Below are 17,580 nucleotides of genomic sequence, written 5' to 3' on the forward strand. Positions count from 1 at the left end.
CAAAAATAAATAAATAAAATAAAATAAAAAATAGAAATAAATAGGTACCTTAACTTTCACAATCTGAACTGGAATAGACTGGGATAGATTTTTTGTTACACAAACTCTTGCAACTTGCTATTCAAAACCCAAGAACCAAATAAATTTGGATAAGAGAGACTATTTATTCAGTATTTCCATCCATTATTTCTTTTTGTAATTGAGATATAACTGACATATAACATTGTATTATTTTTAACTGTACAACATAATGATTTGACATACTATGTATTGTGAAATGATTACCAGAACAAGTTTAGTTAATATCCATCACCACACAGTTACAAATTTTTTTCTTATGATGAGAACTTTTAAGATCTACTCTCTTAGCAACTTTCTAATATACAATACAGCATTGTTAACTATAGTCATCATGTTGTCCATTACATCCCCAGAATTCATTTATCTTATAACTGGAAGTTTGTACCTTTCAACCGCCTTCACCCATTTCAGCCATGACCCCCATGCCCACCCCCCACCCAGCCTCTGGTAACCACCAGTCTCTTCTCTGTATCTATGAGTTTTTTTTGTTTGTTTTAAGATTCCACATACAAGTGAGATCACATAGTATTTGTCTTTCTCTGTCTCACTTATTTTACCTAGCATAATGCCCTCAAAGTCCATCCATGTTGTTGAAAATGGCAGGATTTCCTCCTTTTTCATGACTCAGTAATATTCCATTGTATACAGACACCACGTTTACTTTATTCATTCATCCATCAGAGGACACTTCAGTTGTTTCTATGTTTTGGCTGTTGTAAATAATGCTGCAATGAACATGGGGGTGCACACATCTTTTCCAGTTAGTGTTTTTGTTTCCTTTGGATAAATGCACAGAAGTGGAATTGCTAGATCATGTGGTAGTTCTATTTTTAATTTTTTGAGGAAACACCACACTGTTTTCTATAGTGGCTACACCAATTTACATTCCTACCAACAGTGCACAAGGGTTCCCCTTTTTCTATATCCTCACCAACACTTGTTATTTCTTCTTTTTGATGATAGCCATTGATTTGCATTTCCCTGATGATTAGTGACGTTGAGCACATTTTCATGTGCTTCTTGGCGATTTGTATGTCTTCTTTGGAAAAATATCTATTCAAATCCTCTGCCTATTTTTAAAAATTGGATTGTTTGGGTTTTTTATTTTCCTATTGAGTTGCATGAGTTCTTCATATTTTTTGGATATTAACCATTTATCAGATATATGACTTGCAAATAATTTCTCCCATACCATATGTTGCCTTTTCATTTCCTTGATGGTTTCCCTTCCTGTACAGAAGCTTTTTAGTTTGATGTAATCTCACTTGTTTATTTTTGATTTTGTTGCCTTTGTTTTGGGTCTCAAGAGCTCACTGCTAAAAACACTGTCAATGATCTTACCCTCTATGTTTTCTTCTAGGAGTTTTATGGTTTCAGGTCTTTAACTCATTTTGAATTGATTTTTGTGTATGGTATATGATAGTGTTCCAGTTTCATTCTTTTGCATGTGGTTGTCCAGTTTTCCCAGCACCATTTATTAAAGAGACAATCCTTTCCCCATTGTATATTCATCCTTTTTTCTTAAACTGGTGCTTCTTTCTGGTGAGAAAGTCCATAGCTCTTTTCTAATCCTCAGTGGGATTTGTAATCCCCCAAATACTTAACCACTACACTGCAGTACATCAGCTGTTATGACTACAGAAGAGCAGAAAAACGTGTGTGGAAAGAAAGTAGCTGCAGGAATTAAACTAGAAAAAAGTGGTAAGAACATGAATGAGTCAGCATAAGGGTATAAGAGCTTTAAAAGGTATCAACTTCAAAGAGAAAATGAAATTATTTGGGTTGCCCTAGTAACACCAAGATAAAAATGTGGAAGTGAAAATGCAGGATTTAACACTAGGAAAACCTTTGGCACCAAGATCTCTCCTATCATGGAATGAGCTTTACCATGGCAACAGGCAAAAAACATGTAAACGGATTAAAGAAAAAATATCCAAGGGAGTGGAAGCATGGTAATAAAGACAAAGCTGATCTAATAAATAAACTGTACCTTTCTTTTCTTTTAATTCACAGAATTAAATAGGGGGAAGGCAAAGGGTCTGCAGGGATCAAATGAGACTTTCCTCAGTGACATGTGGTCTTAAATGATTTTAAAAGTTCAGCTTAATGTATTATTTTCACACACTTATTTTTCCCCAAATGGTATAGAATCTCTACTCAGTCTAGACCTCTGGTTTTATTATAGGAAAAGGCAAAAGAAATAAAAACAGAAGGAATAGGTTAAATTTTCCATGCCCAATCTCTACTTTTTTGGAGGAGTTATATCCCTGGCGATTAAGGCAAGAAGAGACATTCATATTAATGTACTACTGCAGTATTAAAGGATTACTCTAGTATTATAGTATTCAGGACACAGCACTGAAGTCAAAGCGTCCAGGTGTGAATCCTGGCTCTGCCACTTGTGAGCTGGGTGGCCATGAACAGGTTACTCAATCCTTCTGTTTCCTCATTTTTAAAATGGGCAAAAGGATGGTATCTTCCTTCACTGGGTTTCTGGGAAGTGTATAAGAGGTAATTCTGGCAAACACTAATTGCTGTACTAGGCAGGAAGTTAGCACTCATATATGACAACTACTAATATTATCAATAGAGCTAACAATCCAATTTGATAAGTATGATAGGGAGTTTACTATTAAGAATAAGAATTTCTTGGTGTTTAGGGCCTTCAGCTCTAACTTGAGGTATCAAACTAAAAACAATTCTTTATAAAACAAAAGAAACAAGCTTTGAAAGATCGTTTTTGTTAAAAGGGAGAGGAAAGATCTAACAATGAATATTTAATATTATTATACCTACTAAATACCAGGCATTAAACAAGTTATCTGTTAAGCTTCCACATGAAACCCATGAGGCAGGTATGATCTTAGCTCTTCAGAAGAAGAAATGTACAAGAGAGACGAATGATTTCTCCAAGGTTACAAAGCCTGTGACTGGCACACCAAAACTTCCCACTCCGCTCTGTCAGATTCCAATGCTCAAACTCATTCTACTTCATGAGAGAAATTATTTTAGTCTCTAACAACCTCCTTTATGGGAAATTCAGCCTTGTCATCCATTGGCCAAAAAGCCTATTTGGGGAGTTAGCTATCTGAGGACTGAATTCAGGGCAATCAAATCTCTAGCCTAAAATCTGGCACTGAGAGAGAAATCCAGTCTGAGGAAAGATCTTTTAAAAGTTTACAAAGGACTCAGCTTCTCTCTACGAGGGGGTAACTGGTATCGCACTTACACTTCTGTTGTAAGTAGAGAGAAAAACACAATTTTACCAGAACCACAGAATATCTTTTATGTTATACTCTTGGTTACATCTATTTTTCGTTTGATGGTAAACCCTTGGGTGGAGAATGCAATCCCCCAATTTCGCACTGTTCCAATCTCCTTTAGGGGGACCTGCATGTGACTTTCAGGAACTCAGTGCAGCAAAACAGCGAGAACCTTCTGTACTGAGAATTTGAATACTGGGAAACATATACCAAATGAAAATAGAAGGACAGTGACTACTTACTTCCTTTACATTGTTCTTATTCAAGTTAATTTGGTCAAGACACTTAACTATTAACCATCTCTTGCCCCTAGAAAATTATCAGATCCTCCCTTTCTTGATGTTTCAGCAGTGTTTTGCTTTATTGCAGATATGTCTACAGAGGATTTGTTTTTCTAAAAAAATGGTTCAAATGTTCAAATGGTTCAATTGTCTTTTTTTTCAAATTAATTAATTAATTAATTTGGGAGGGGGCTGTGTTGGGTCTTCGTTTCTGTGGGAGGGCTTTCTCTAGTTGCGGCAAGCGGGGGCCACTCTTCATCGCGGTGCGCGGGCCTCTCACTATCGCGGCCTCTCTTGCTGCAGAGCACAGGCTCCAGACGCGCAGGCTCAGTAGTTGTGGCTCACAGGCCTAGTTGCTCCGCGGCATGTGGGATCTTCCCAGACCAGGGCTCGAACCCGTGTCCCCTGCATCGGCAGGCAGACTCTCAACCACTGCACGACCAAGGAAGCCCCATTGTCTTTTTAAAATTATGATTCTCAATTTCTTGCTTCCAGTTTCAGATCAGACAATGTTTCCAGAAGCAGGGGACAGAAAATGCTTCAGGTGCACTTTATGTAAAAAATTCCCATAGGTACCTGAAGTCTCTTCCCAATCCCTGGGTTGATTGGGAAGAACTAAGGTTGGCAGCCTTAGTTCTGCCAACTAATTCTTTTTTTTTTTTTAATCTTTATTGGAGTACAATTGCTTTACAATGGTGTGTTAGTTTCTGCTTTATATCAAAGTGAACCTGCTATACATATACATATATCCCTATATCTCCTCCCTCTTGCGTCTCCCTCCCACCCTCCCTATCCCACCTTCTAGGTGGTCACAAAGCACCGAGCTGATCTCCCTGTGCTATGCAGCTGCTTCCCACTAGCTATCTATTTTACATTTGGTAGTGTACATATGTCCATGCCACTCTCTCACTTCGTCCCAGTTTACCCTTCCCACTCCCCGTGCCCTCAAGTCCATTCTCTACATTTGCGTCTTTATTCCTGTCCTGCCCCTAGGTTCTTCAGAACCACTTTTTTTTTTTTTAGATTCCATATATATGTGTTAGCATACGGTATTTGTTTTTCTCTTTCTGACTTACTTCACTCTGTATGACAGACTCTAGGCCCACCCATCTCACTACAAATAACTCAATTTTGTTCCTTTATATGGCTGAGTGATATTCCATTGCATATATGTGCCACATCTTTATCCATTCATCTGTTGATGGACACTTAGGTTGTTTCCATGTCCTGGTTATTGTAATTAGAGCTGCAATGAACATTGTGGTACATGACGCTTTTTGAATGATGGTTTTCTCAGGGTATATGCCCATCAGTGGGATTGCTGGGTCAATATGGTGGTTCTATTTTTAGTTTTTTAAGGAACCTCCATACTGTTCTCCCTAGTGGCTGTATCAATTTACATTCCCACCAACAGTGCAAGAGGGCTCCCTTTTCTCCACACCCTCTCCAGCATTTATTGTTTGTAGACTTTTTTTTTTTTTTCGGTACGCGGGCCTCTCACTGTTGTGGCCTCTCCCGTTGCGGAGCACAGGCTCTGGACGTGTAGGCTCAGTGGCCATGGCTCACGTGCCCAGCCGCTCCGCGGCATGTGGGATCTTCCCAAACAGGGGCACGAACCTGTGTCCCCTGCATCGGCAGGCGGACTCATAACCACTGCGCCACCAGGGAAGCCCTGTTTGTAGATTTTTTGATGATGGCCATTCTGACTGGTGTGAGGTGATACCTCATTGTAGTTTTGATTTGCATTTCTCTAATGATTAGTGATGTTGAGCATCCTTTCATGTGTTTGCTGGCAATCTGTATATCTTCTTTGGAGAAATGTCTATTTAGGTCTTCAGCTCATGCAGCTCAATACGAAAAAGACAAACAACTAATTCTTGATGTTAAGACATACCCAAACATGTAGACCATTCTGAAATTGTAGCTCTTTTAGGGGAATCTGACTTATGATATGATTTCATGTCAACCTGAGTTCTAGGGTACATGTTCCCTTAGCTTCAATTTTTCTTCATATCATCAAATACAACCTGCAGATATTTCTATTAGTGCTCTGCTTTCTATTTATATTTAACCTTAATGTTTTCATCCCAACTCCCCAAGTTTCCTCCTTTTCTTGTTTTCCCCAATATAAGTGACTCATGATGTATCTAATGGATCAGATGTATGGTTTGAGAGAGAAAAAGATGACACCAAGATTTTTGACTTGAGGAACAGAAAGGATGGAGGTGACATTTTCTGAAGGGAGAAGGAAACGACAGAAAGAGCAAATTTGGGGAGGAGGGGATGAGGAATTTGGTTAGAGACATGTTAAATATGAGACATCTATTAAGACGAACAAGTGGAGGGACTCCAGAAACAGTTGGCTATACTAGGCTAGAGTTAGGCAAGATCTGGGCTGGAGATATAAATTTGGGGGTCATCAGGGTATAGGAAGTGATTAAAGCCATGGGACAGTATGAAGTCACTTTGGAAGTATACAGAGAGAAGAAAACTACCTAAGGACTTCTACAGCAAGGAGCATTTTCCCACCAGATGTGGGATTGAATTACTCTCTCACTTGTTTAGGTTACCGTGAAAATGTCATATTATCATTAACATGATAATGGAACACTGTCTCTGGTGACCCTCTTTAAAATATTAATACTAACTTGTCACCACCAGTGGCACACTATCCAAGCATTCCAGTTTTTCATTCTCCTAAGTGACTTTTATCAACAGCATTATCTTTATCAGATGTACTACATACGTGTCTACTAGTGTTTTTGTCTGTCTCCTGCATTATAAGGTACATTCCATAAGAAACAGGGACTTTGTTTTGTTCACTCGTACCTCCCAGTGTGCAGAACAGTGTCTGGCACATAAAAAGGACTCGGTAAATAGTTGCTGAATGAATGAATGATGAAGAATGAGTATACACGTATTCTGAAAATCTCTCAGTTGTTAAAAATGAATAACTATCATACCTGTTTTATTGCTCTTCACAAATTGAAGGTTTGTGGCCACCCTACATTGTCAGATAACGGTTAACATTTTTTAGCAATAAAGTACTTTAAAATTAAGGTATGTACATTGTTTTTTAGATATAATGCTATTATTGCACACAATAGACTACAGTGTACTATAAACATAACTTCTGTATGCACTGGGAAACCAAAATTTGGTGTGATTTGATTTATTGAAATATTTGCTTTATTGTGGTGGTCTGGAATCAAACACACAACACCTGTGAGGTATGCCTGTATAACAGAAATATTTCTGTAAATACCAGAATTTAGAGTTAGGTGCACTTAGTTTTGAAGAAGAGAACCACCAGATTTGTTTTTGCAACACTCTGCATCTTCTCATGATACCCACACTCTGCTTCAGGGCAGAGGAGAAGCAAAGAAGGTATAAAAGGCCACCTGCGAGATTTATGCGGAGGTTGAAAAGGAAAATCTTTCTCTGCCTTGTTCAGGGAGTTGGGAGAGGGAAGATAGGAGAGGAGTGGGAAAAGAGAGGTTCTCGGCCTGATTTATTTTGAACTTGGGCTCCTAGATAATAACTGTAGCAGTATCATATTCTTTCCTCTACTTCCATTGCCTGTCTAAATCACCTTCCAGGGACCTACCATAGAATAAGGTAAAGACTGCAAGAAGGGAAGGACAGGTACTTACTAAGCAACGGCAGGCAAGAGTGATCATTGACAGTTTGGGTCAGAATTCTCAATGGTAAATGACTGGCAAAGCACAAGTGCAGGAGGATGGGAGAGTCAGGACTGTGGGAAGCCATGGTGAATCTACCATCATTCTGCAAAAAACATGATACTAAACTGGTGGTAAGAAGAGCCTGTAAGTCAGCCTTTTGCTATAACTAGCATTATTCAGTCCCTTACTGGAGTCTGAGTTCCATCTTTCAAGAGGAATGTGGAAAAATATTAGATAGACAGTTATTTAAGAGCAAGTTCCACCTGCAAAAATATATCCAGATTTCAATATTTCCAACTCAGCTCTATTGCTATTACCCTGGTCCAAGCCATCATCATCTCTCAGCTAGATTACTGCAATAGCCTCACAACTGGTCTCCCTGCTTCTACCACTGACCCGTATAGATTTGTCTCAACTGAGCGGCAGAATGATCCTATTAAAATATTGGGTTTCTCCTGTGCTCAAAACCTTCTGACAACTCCGTCTCACTCAGAAAAAGCCAAAATGTTTACAAAAATCCTACTAGGCCCTATGTAGTCTGCACTCTTCCCACGCTCAGCGCCAGTGTCATAGCCTCCTTCACTCTGGCTAGCTCCAGCCACACTGGTCTTTCCTGCAGTTTTTTCAACATCCCAGGTTCACTCCTGCTCCAGGGCCTTTGCATGTGCAGTACCCTCTGCCTGGAATTCTCCTCTTCCTGATACCAGAACTTATCTGCATTCCAACCACTTTTCACCATTTCTGTCTCTACCACTCTGGGCCAAGCCTTCACCAGCTCTCGTGTGGATAATACAGCAAAGCTGATTTCATGTATTACAACCGCAGCCCCGGCACTCCCTTTCTTCCTGCCCTGCCTTACTTTTCTCCATAGCATTTGGCACCTTTGAACACGCTACACATTTTAGTTACTTATGTGTTTCTCTTGTCTCCTCCCCCTTGACCATAAGTCCCATGAAGGCAGGAATTTTTGTCAGATTTGGACACTATTTTGTCTCTAATGTCCAGGAGAGTGTCTGACCCATATTTGTCATTCAGTAGGTATTTTTTGATTGAAAGAATAAAGCAAGAGAAACAGAATTTAAGGAGACAGCTTACCTAAATCGAGACAAGCAAAGGAATATATAAGTCTAACAGATGATTCAAGAACCTAGAAGTATATGGATAGACTAAGGTACCGACTACAAAGTGCTTCAATTTCAGATGTAAAAACAGGCCCTCAAACGGCGGCATGAGAGGTTTAGGGTAGACAGGAAGAACCTGTTGTTATATTATTCAATAGACGGTTCTAGAACAAAACCTGTGGGATGGTCATGCCACTGAGATGTGCAAAATGGGCGCGACTTGCTCTCGGGGGGTGGAGTGCTAGCTGAGAAAGTCCACCGCTGCTCTGCTCAGAGCCTAAGGTGAGTATTTCCCCAGGAGCCAGCATCACTTACTGAAACAGCAGAGAGTGCCATGTGCTTCCAAAGGGGAAACACATGTACTGGTGCTCAATCAGGAATTACCCACTGCAAAACCTGTTGACAGAATCTGGGCTGAGCCGGGCTCCTGAAATTTATTAGAAAATCTTGGGGGAAACAAAACGCAGGGGACATAGAGTGGTGGCTCTCAATGTGTGGAATCAGCTGGAAAGTTTTAAAAATACTAATACCCGGGTCCAGTTAAATCAGAACATACCCCAGGCATGAAGTGTCTTCTTTAAAGGTGCCCAGGTGATTCCAACATGCAGCTGAGGTGGAGATCTATTTCCCTAGAAACCTCGTACTTCCTCTTTTTGTGATTAAAAAGTAAACCTATGATGATGTCATAGGTGATGTCTTAAGGAAAAACTGGAGCTTTATCTGTGCCTACCAAAGCAGAGTTCACTTACTTAAAATGCTTTCAGTACTCTATGAACTCATATTTTCGTATCATGTCTGTAGTTAATAGGTACCTCACCTCTCCCCCGATCACCACATCAGAATGACAGGCTTCCCCAGGTGGCCCACCCTCCTGTGGGAAGAGGGTAACGTTTGACGGGGTCATGACCACAGCTGCAGTGTCCTGTTTTGGAAGGCTGTGGCTGGGTGTCTTCATAGGCAGTCCAAGATCAACACTCTCCCTACCTGCTCTGTTCACTCCTTCACTCCCCGGGGTTATTTATATATGAATCCATCTCCCCGCCCACACTATAAATTCTGTAAGGGCAGACGCTGCCTTGCACATTTTGGCACTCCCAGCCTCTGACCTCGTTGTCTGAGGAATAATGACAAGGAGCTCCACAGGCATGGCGATGATTTACCCCTCCAGGACATTTTCTAATGTGGATGATGCATCGAACACTAGAACTGTAGTTTTGATGGGGTCCATTTTTACTTTACAGGTGTTTTATTTTAGAACAGTGAGTGTGGGTCTTACCAGCAAAGATCTCTTTATGGATAAAGAAAAATCCCATCTCCACCACAACAGGAGCTAAGGTTTACTATGTACCTAGACAGTGTCAGGCACATCACATGTATCATATTATTTAATCCCCGAACATCCCTAGGCTCTAGGTACCCTTACGGAAGAAACGGAGACCTTGGAAGGTTAAACGTCCTGCCTAGGGTTACACAGCAGTAAGTAGAAGAGCCTGGATGCAACCAAGGTGATCTGGTTTTAGAGCCAATTATTCTAAGTAAGTCACTAAACCTAACATTTCATGGATAACAGAATTGAAAATTGAATTTCTTCCTGATTTAATTTAGGAATTAGTTGGCAGGAAAGGGTGTTTTCCCTTACTCTAAAGAAGGGTTTCTTAAAAACTGGGAGTGCTACGACTTAACATGTCCTATTAACTTACATTATAATATCAGAGATGCTGTCTTTTAAATTCATATTATATTCAGAGTATAACATATTAAGAGATGTTATCTTTAAACTTTCTGTTTGCTTTTCCATTGGTGCTGACTCCTAACTTTTTGGCTTTAAATCTCTTAGCTCTTCAGTCTCTTGGTCAAGCACTTAATAATTTTAAAGAATTTTAAGAGTAGAATCTACCGCACCCCATAGCTAAATGAGAGTACAGCTAGTCTATTTTCCTGTTGTACCTCCATATTTTTAATAAAAATTTATAGTTTATTACTTGATAATGAAAGATAATACACAGTTTCAATTTTTATGTCAAATACTTAGTTTAGGAAAGATAATGAAGATTTCTTTAACCTTCTTCATAGGTGATTCTAATATAAAAATACTGACGATGCTTAGGTAGTGTTTCTGCTACTTTCCCCACTTTCACTAAATAAATTAGTTGGAGTATGCGATGTTGAGAGATTGGGAATGACTCTCTTAAAATGTCATAGAGATGAAAAATTTTCTCTTTCTCAGATTATAGTCTAAAAACAAATATATTTTAAAACAGGCTTCATTCCAGGTTTCCAAGCAAACACACCCAAATAGATTAACTAATATATCAGAGCCTTAGACTGTTTTCAAATGCTATACCTACACTGCTTATGATGTCATACAAATAATTTTGATTCAGTTTGAATGTGTCAACAGGAAGAGGTCTGGCAGAAACAAAATTCTAAGCAAACTAATTATGAGACTCAAGCAATTCCATTACCAGAAATGCTAGTTAAACCAAACAGTAGTGCGGCCAAAGAACATCAAGGAACACCACTGTTTTCAAGACTTGTGGTTTCCTCATATAAGGGACCTATTCTGCTCTTATTTGGATGTGGCACAAGGGGACTTTTTGAAAGCATGGTATATTTCAATCTAATAAAAAAAATCTCAATACGGCGGAGTGAACGTAAAGTTGCTCGCAGTCAGACACTCACATTCCTCAGTCTCTATAAATATGTCTGCTGCTTAACATCAATAACACACCTTGTTGCCTCACCTAAAACATTCTTGTTTTTGCACATCAAATATTCTAATGTGATCCGGTCCTTTGTGCACGGCTCCAGTTTGGGTCTAATATTCTCTTCCCTTCTATTGAAGAATAGGTCTCCTGAAAATTTTGTAGAAACAGACTGTCGTCATACTAAGCATCTTTCTTCCAAACCACAATGGCCACTGCTGACTGAGCTTACTAGGCAAAATCATTCATAAAGGTGGGCTATGTTCCTTCTTATGGCATCAGTGAGATATTAATAGCATTTTAATACAAAACCTCAGGGTAATTTGTGCAAATTCTTTTCTCTATGAAGTGATTCTAGTTTTGTACACTTAGGCTGATATGAAATCCTTAGTCCAAAGAAATATATGCCAACAGTAAAACTAATAAAAGTATTCCTGTTATTGCCTTATGGGTATATGTTACGTCATTGAACATCTGTATTCTGAGAACCCTAAGTTTAGTCATAAGCAGCCACATTAAACTAAAAATGGAAGTAAGTTATCTCTACTTACCATTTTGTTCAACATAACATAATGCAGTGGTTAAAATGCAAATTTTACAGCCAGAAAGACCTAGGTTTGAAATCTAGGTCTGTGGCAATCTCTTTAAATTATGCACACTTAGAAAAATGCTTGGCAGTAAATATGACAATTATCAACCTCATTATTTAATTAAGAAAATATTAGCTAGGCTTCTCTCCTGGGAAGCTTCTGAATTCTGAAAATCCCACTTACTGTATGTTTCTCTATATCTACTGTTCATGGAATATGCCTAAAAGTACCCCCAAACTGTGGTGTCCTCTAAAACATCTGGTAATTTTTTCCACTTACCTCAAGATAGGCCAGTTTCTTCAAATCAACCACCTCTATTTTACCTGTTTTACCTGTCTTTGCTGCATGGATATACTGAAACAAAAACCCATGAAAATGCCAACCTACCCCAACTCTTGAACTAGATATCTGGAAGTTTAGAGGTCCCAGATATGCAAATCTGTTAGATCCTCCCCACCCCATTCCTGACTATGTGGTTCCTGAAGCTTCCTCGGCACCTAGCATCCCTGGAGCATGACCCAAAGCTTTAAGGAAACCTCAATAGCTAAGACTAGTAAAGATAAGGCCAATGGAGCAGTTCCTAAGAACAAGTACCCATCCCTACCCCCCACCTTCAGGTGGTTAGACCTGCCAGCATGAAAATCACACCACCGTGGAAAGGCAGTTCCTCTGACTGCTGCCATCCAAGAACACCGCTGCCTTTCTGGGGTGTACAGGATGGCCAGCAGCTGCAGCTGCAGGACTGATCCGTCCCCTTACAGGAGACTTCCTGGAAGCTGAGTCACTATTTCCAGGAGTAGTCACTGAAAGAGCCTTCATGTTGAATCTTCCTTGCAAGGTGCTACCATGGCTCTGTGCTCTTTGTGGCCTGAGCTATAAGATGGCAACACCACGGTAGGAAAGATCACTTATTGTCTCCTGGTATCCAGTGTCTCCTTTTTACAAGATAATTTTTATATGCCTGTTCCAGCCCCCTTGCAGGCAGGTGTGACCATGTGACTTAGTCTTAGCCAGTGAAATAGAAAAGATATCTTTGATTCTGACTTGTGTCCTTAAAGGAAAGGAGCTTGCCCTCAACTACCCTCATCCTCACTTCTGAGGAGGGTATGTCACTTCAGTCAGACCAACAAGGGATACATGATGGCAATGGTGGAGCATCAAGACATAAGGAGGCTGAACCCTTGCCATTATAGACCCCCATGATCATGTTCCTACTAGTATGGGAAAGAAAGAATGACTTTTCTTGTTTAAGCCACTATTAGGAGGAGGGGGTGGGTATCTCTGACATCATTTGAACTCATAACTCTTAGCCACATGTGGCAGTGCTCACACTGGGGTAGGTGAATGCATCCACGTGGGGAGTGTGAAAAGCCATAAGATATACATGTGTATTCTCTAGGTACATAGACTTTACTCAAAGATTCTGGATGAAAAGTGTTATACTGAAACCAACGGAGACATGGTTTCATATGTTTTTGAAAGTTAAAATACAAGATAATAAATGAAATTTGGTGCTGCAGACAGAATATTTCTAGCTCTATTCCAGGTTCCTGAAATAAGCAGAAAATCTCTTCTATCCTGAGGGAGGCTCTGATGGGATGTAGGAGGTGTATTAGTTGTAGAAAGGATATTTAACTACAAGTCCAAGGTTCTAGACTCAACTCCACTTCTGACTATACTATATGAGACAAGTCCTGCTGCTGCTCTGTGCTTTTAGGTTTATGAAACAGAGCCACATGTCTATGTGTCCAGTCAACACACTGCTATATATATATATATATATATATATATATATACACACACACACACACACACACACACACACTCTTGGGTTGCATGGGGGATAAAGATGACTTAGACATGATCTTGGAAGGCAATGAGATGCTAGGAGTTGTAATCCAGGAATAATGACATCCAAGTGGAAGCCTTCCCAAAAAAGGCCACTCACTACCTGGGCAACCTATTGTGAAGTTGTTTAGTGGGAAAATTCTACAATTTGCACAGAACTCCCAAACAACTTTCTATGGTTCACTATTAAATGAGAAGACAATTATAAATTAACTGCTACTTAGGGAATGCCTCCACATATAAATGCCTTTATAAGAGAGATATAAAGAAGACAAATACACAATGAAAGGAGCAGATGAACACAGACAAAAGCCTAAAGCAGGAGAAACATGCAAAGCAAAGAGCAAATCACTTAAAAAAACCTCTAAACTATAATTAATCTTTTCAGGGAGCTAGCAGAAGATATTGTGTCCATAAATGTATCAGAAAAAGCTTGGAAATTAAAAATAAGATAATTAAAATGTCAACATCAGGGTTAGATTATAATGTTGAGAAAATTCATCTTGAAGTAGAACAAAAAGGCAAATGGGGAAGAAACAATAGATATATAGATTACAGATCCAATATCTGAAAAACAAAAATTTCATAAAGATTATAAAGAGGAAGTGAGTAGAGAAATTACACAGAAAATACTGCAAGAGAATCTTCTCAAATTGCAGAATATGAGACTCAATATTTTTAAAAAGGATGACCAAAGTGTCCAGCATGAGGAATAACTAAAGCCGCATACCATCATGAGGTGTTGGACCGTCAAGGATAAAGAGAAGATCCTGAAAGCTTCTGGGAGATAAAGGGGGTTAGAGGGCATATATGAAGAAACAAAATTCAGAACCACTGATATTGTTAGACTTCTCAATAACAGTACTTACTGGATGCTAAAAAAATGGTTTTAAAAAAAAGCCTTTTGGGCTTCCTTGGTGGCGCAGTGGTTGAGAGTCCGCCTGCCGATGCAGGCGACGCGGGTTCGTGCCCCGGTCCGGGAAGATCACACATGCCGCGGAGCGTCTGGGCCCGTGAGCCATGGCCGCTGAGCCTGCGCGTCCGGAGCCTGCGCTCCGCAACGGGAGAGGCCACAACAGTGAGAGGCTCGCGTACCGCAAAAAAAAAAAAAAAAGCCTTTAAAATTCTTAGTGAAAGTAGTTGTCAATTTAGAGTTCAACACCCAGCCAAAAATAACTTTCAAATCTGAGGGTAGAATGAATAATATATTTCAGACACTGAAAGACTCAGAAAACTCACCTTTATGCATTCTTTCTTTTAAAACTACTGAGGGATGTAAAGGCAATAAAAAGTTCCTCCCTTGAAATGCAGACATGCGTCCAGCTGCTGACTTGACATTTACAGTTAGATGTTGAATAGGCATTTCAAAATTAGTAAGTCCAAAACACAATTCTTTATTTCAACCCCAAATCTGCTATTCCCCTAATATTCTACATTACAGTTCCTCTGGTTTGAAACTTTGGAGTTCATTTTGACCTCTTTATCTTGCACCCAGGTCTATTCTGTCAGCAAAGCCTAGTGGCTCAACTTTTAAAATATATCTAGAATCTGACCATTTCTGATTAATTATACTGCTACATCCCAACCACCAGCATGTCGCATGTGCTTTACTGCAACAGGTTCATAACTAGTCTCCATGCTTCCATCCTTCTCACTTACAGTCTAGTCTCTACCATTTTTTCCCTCAAAGTGTGCCTTTTTTAGAAAGTCAGTGAGGTCAAAACTATTTTCATACGAATACTACACATGATTTGCCTTTTTAACTCACCTTCTCTGGTGAATGTACAGAGGAATTTTCTGGAGGTTACATGATGTTAGTGAACAGACTGAATGCCAGGCATTAAAGAAATATGTAAAAATTTAAAACAACGTCATTGTCTTTCTTTGGGGGAAAATATAGTTATTTTCATAAAAATATATTATTTGTGTTAACATGTTTTCTTATTATTTTAAAATAAGTTAATACTTAACAGTTTAAAATTTCTAAAATGGTAAATATCTACAAATATAACCCACATAAAGCTCTTTGGGAGTCTTCAATAATTTTTTAAGATTACAAAGGCCCTGAGGCCAAAAAGTTTGGCTAATGGCTTCTCTATACTGCAGCCAGAGTGATCCTTTTAAAACTCAAGTCATACTGTGACCCTCATTTGCTTAAAACCTTCTAATGGCTCCTCACTTCACTCAGAGTAGAGGAGGACAGGACACTTCATGAGCCTACAGTACCTTCTCCTAATAACTGCTGTTCTCCCCTCGCTCAGTGCCTTCCACCCTCGTTGGCCTTCTTGCTGTTCCCCATCATGCCAGGGATATGCCTTTGTATTTGCTGTTCTCTCCTCAGATATGGATGGCTCCCTCCCTTCCTCCAGGTCTTTGCCTTATGAGCCATATTTTTTGTTGTTTCTCTTTCCAGATATTTAAATACTTGCAAATATTTCCCTATTCTTCTATGGTAGTGCTACCTCTTATCTTTGCCACACATATATTTGTTTACCCTACCCCACCTGTCACAGAGTATGTCCCGAGGACAGTGGCTGGGTTTTAATCTCCTCAAAGGAGAGCAGATCTGGTGGTGGTTTGCACACAGTTATGGTCCTGAACTGAAAACACATGGCTGAACTCAAGGGATTATCCAGCTAAACCTTCAGGAAAGAATATACTCAACGCAGGGCAGAGAGCCCCAACTCTATTCAAATTTTGAAAACAAAGACCCAGTCTCTATGAAAATTTGTGGAAAGCCTGATGACTTGGTGTCAGAAAATTCTTTTTAAATTCATATGCTGCAGGAGAGACCTTCAAGATGGCAGAGGAGTTAGATGTGGAGATCACCTTCCTCCCCACAAATACATCAGAAATACATCTACACGTGTAACAACTCCTACAGAACACCTGCTGAACGCTGGCAAAAGACCTCAGACTTCCCAAAAGGCAAGAAACTCCCCACGTACCTGGGTGGGGCAAAAGAAAAAAAAAAATCAGAGACAAAAGAATAGCGATGGGACCTGCACCAGTGGGAGGGAGCCGGGAAGAAGGAAAGGTTTCCACACACTAGGAAGCCCCTTCGCGGGAGGAGACTGTGGATGGCGGAGGGGGAAGCTTCGGAGCCATGGAAGAGAGCGCAGCAACAGCAGGGCAGAGGGCAAAGCGGAGAGATTCCTGCACAGAGGATTGGTGCCGACCGGCACTCACCAGCCCGAGAGGCTTGTCTGCTCTCCCGCCGGGGCAGGCGGGGGCTGGGAGCTGAGGCTCGGGCTTCGGTCGGAGCGCAGGGAGAGGACTGGGGTTGGCGGCGTGAACACAGCCTGAAGGAGGCTAGTGCACCGCGGCTAGCTGGGAGGGAGTCCGGGAAAAACTCTGGAGCTGCCGAAGAGGCAAGAGACCACTGCTTTGGGGTGCGCGAGGAGAGGGGATTCAGAGTACCGCTTAAACAAGTTCCAGAGATGGGAGCGAGCCGCGGCTATCAGCGCGGACCCCACAGACGCGCATGGGACGTTAAGGCTGCTGCTGCCGCCACCAAGAAGCCTGTGTGCGAGCACAGGTCACCATCCACACCCCTCTTCCGGGGAGCCTGTGCAGCCCGCCACTGCCAGAGTCCTGTGATCCAGGGACAACTTCCCCGGGAGAACGCATGGCGCGCCTCAGGCTGGTGCAACGTCACGTGGGCCTCTGCCGCCGCAGGCCCGCCCCGCATCCGTGCCCCTCCCTCCCCCCGGCCTGAGTGCGCCAGAGCCCCCGAATCAGCGGCTCCTTTAACCCCGTCCTGTCTGAGCGAAGAACAGACGCCCTCAGGTGACCTACACGCAGGGGCGGGGCCAAATCCAAAGCTGAACCCCAGGAGCTGTGTGAACAAAGAAGAGAAAGGGAAATCTCTCCCAGCAGCCTCAGGAGCAGCGGATTAAATCTCCACAATCAACTTCATGTACCCTGCCTCTGTGGAATACCTGAATAGACGAAAAATCATCCCAAAATTGAGGCGGTGAACTTTGGGAGCAACTGTAGACTTGGGGT

Source organism: Grampus griseus (genome assembly GCF_964374135.1).
Source record: "Grampus griseus genome assembly, chromosome: 1".
Taxonomy (NCBI): Eukaryota; Metazoa; Chordata; class Mammalia; order Artiodactyla; family Delphinidae; genus Grampus; species Grampus griseus.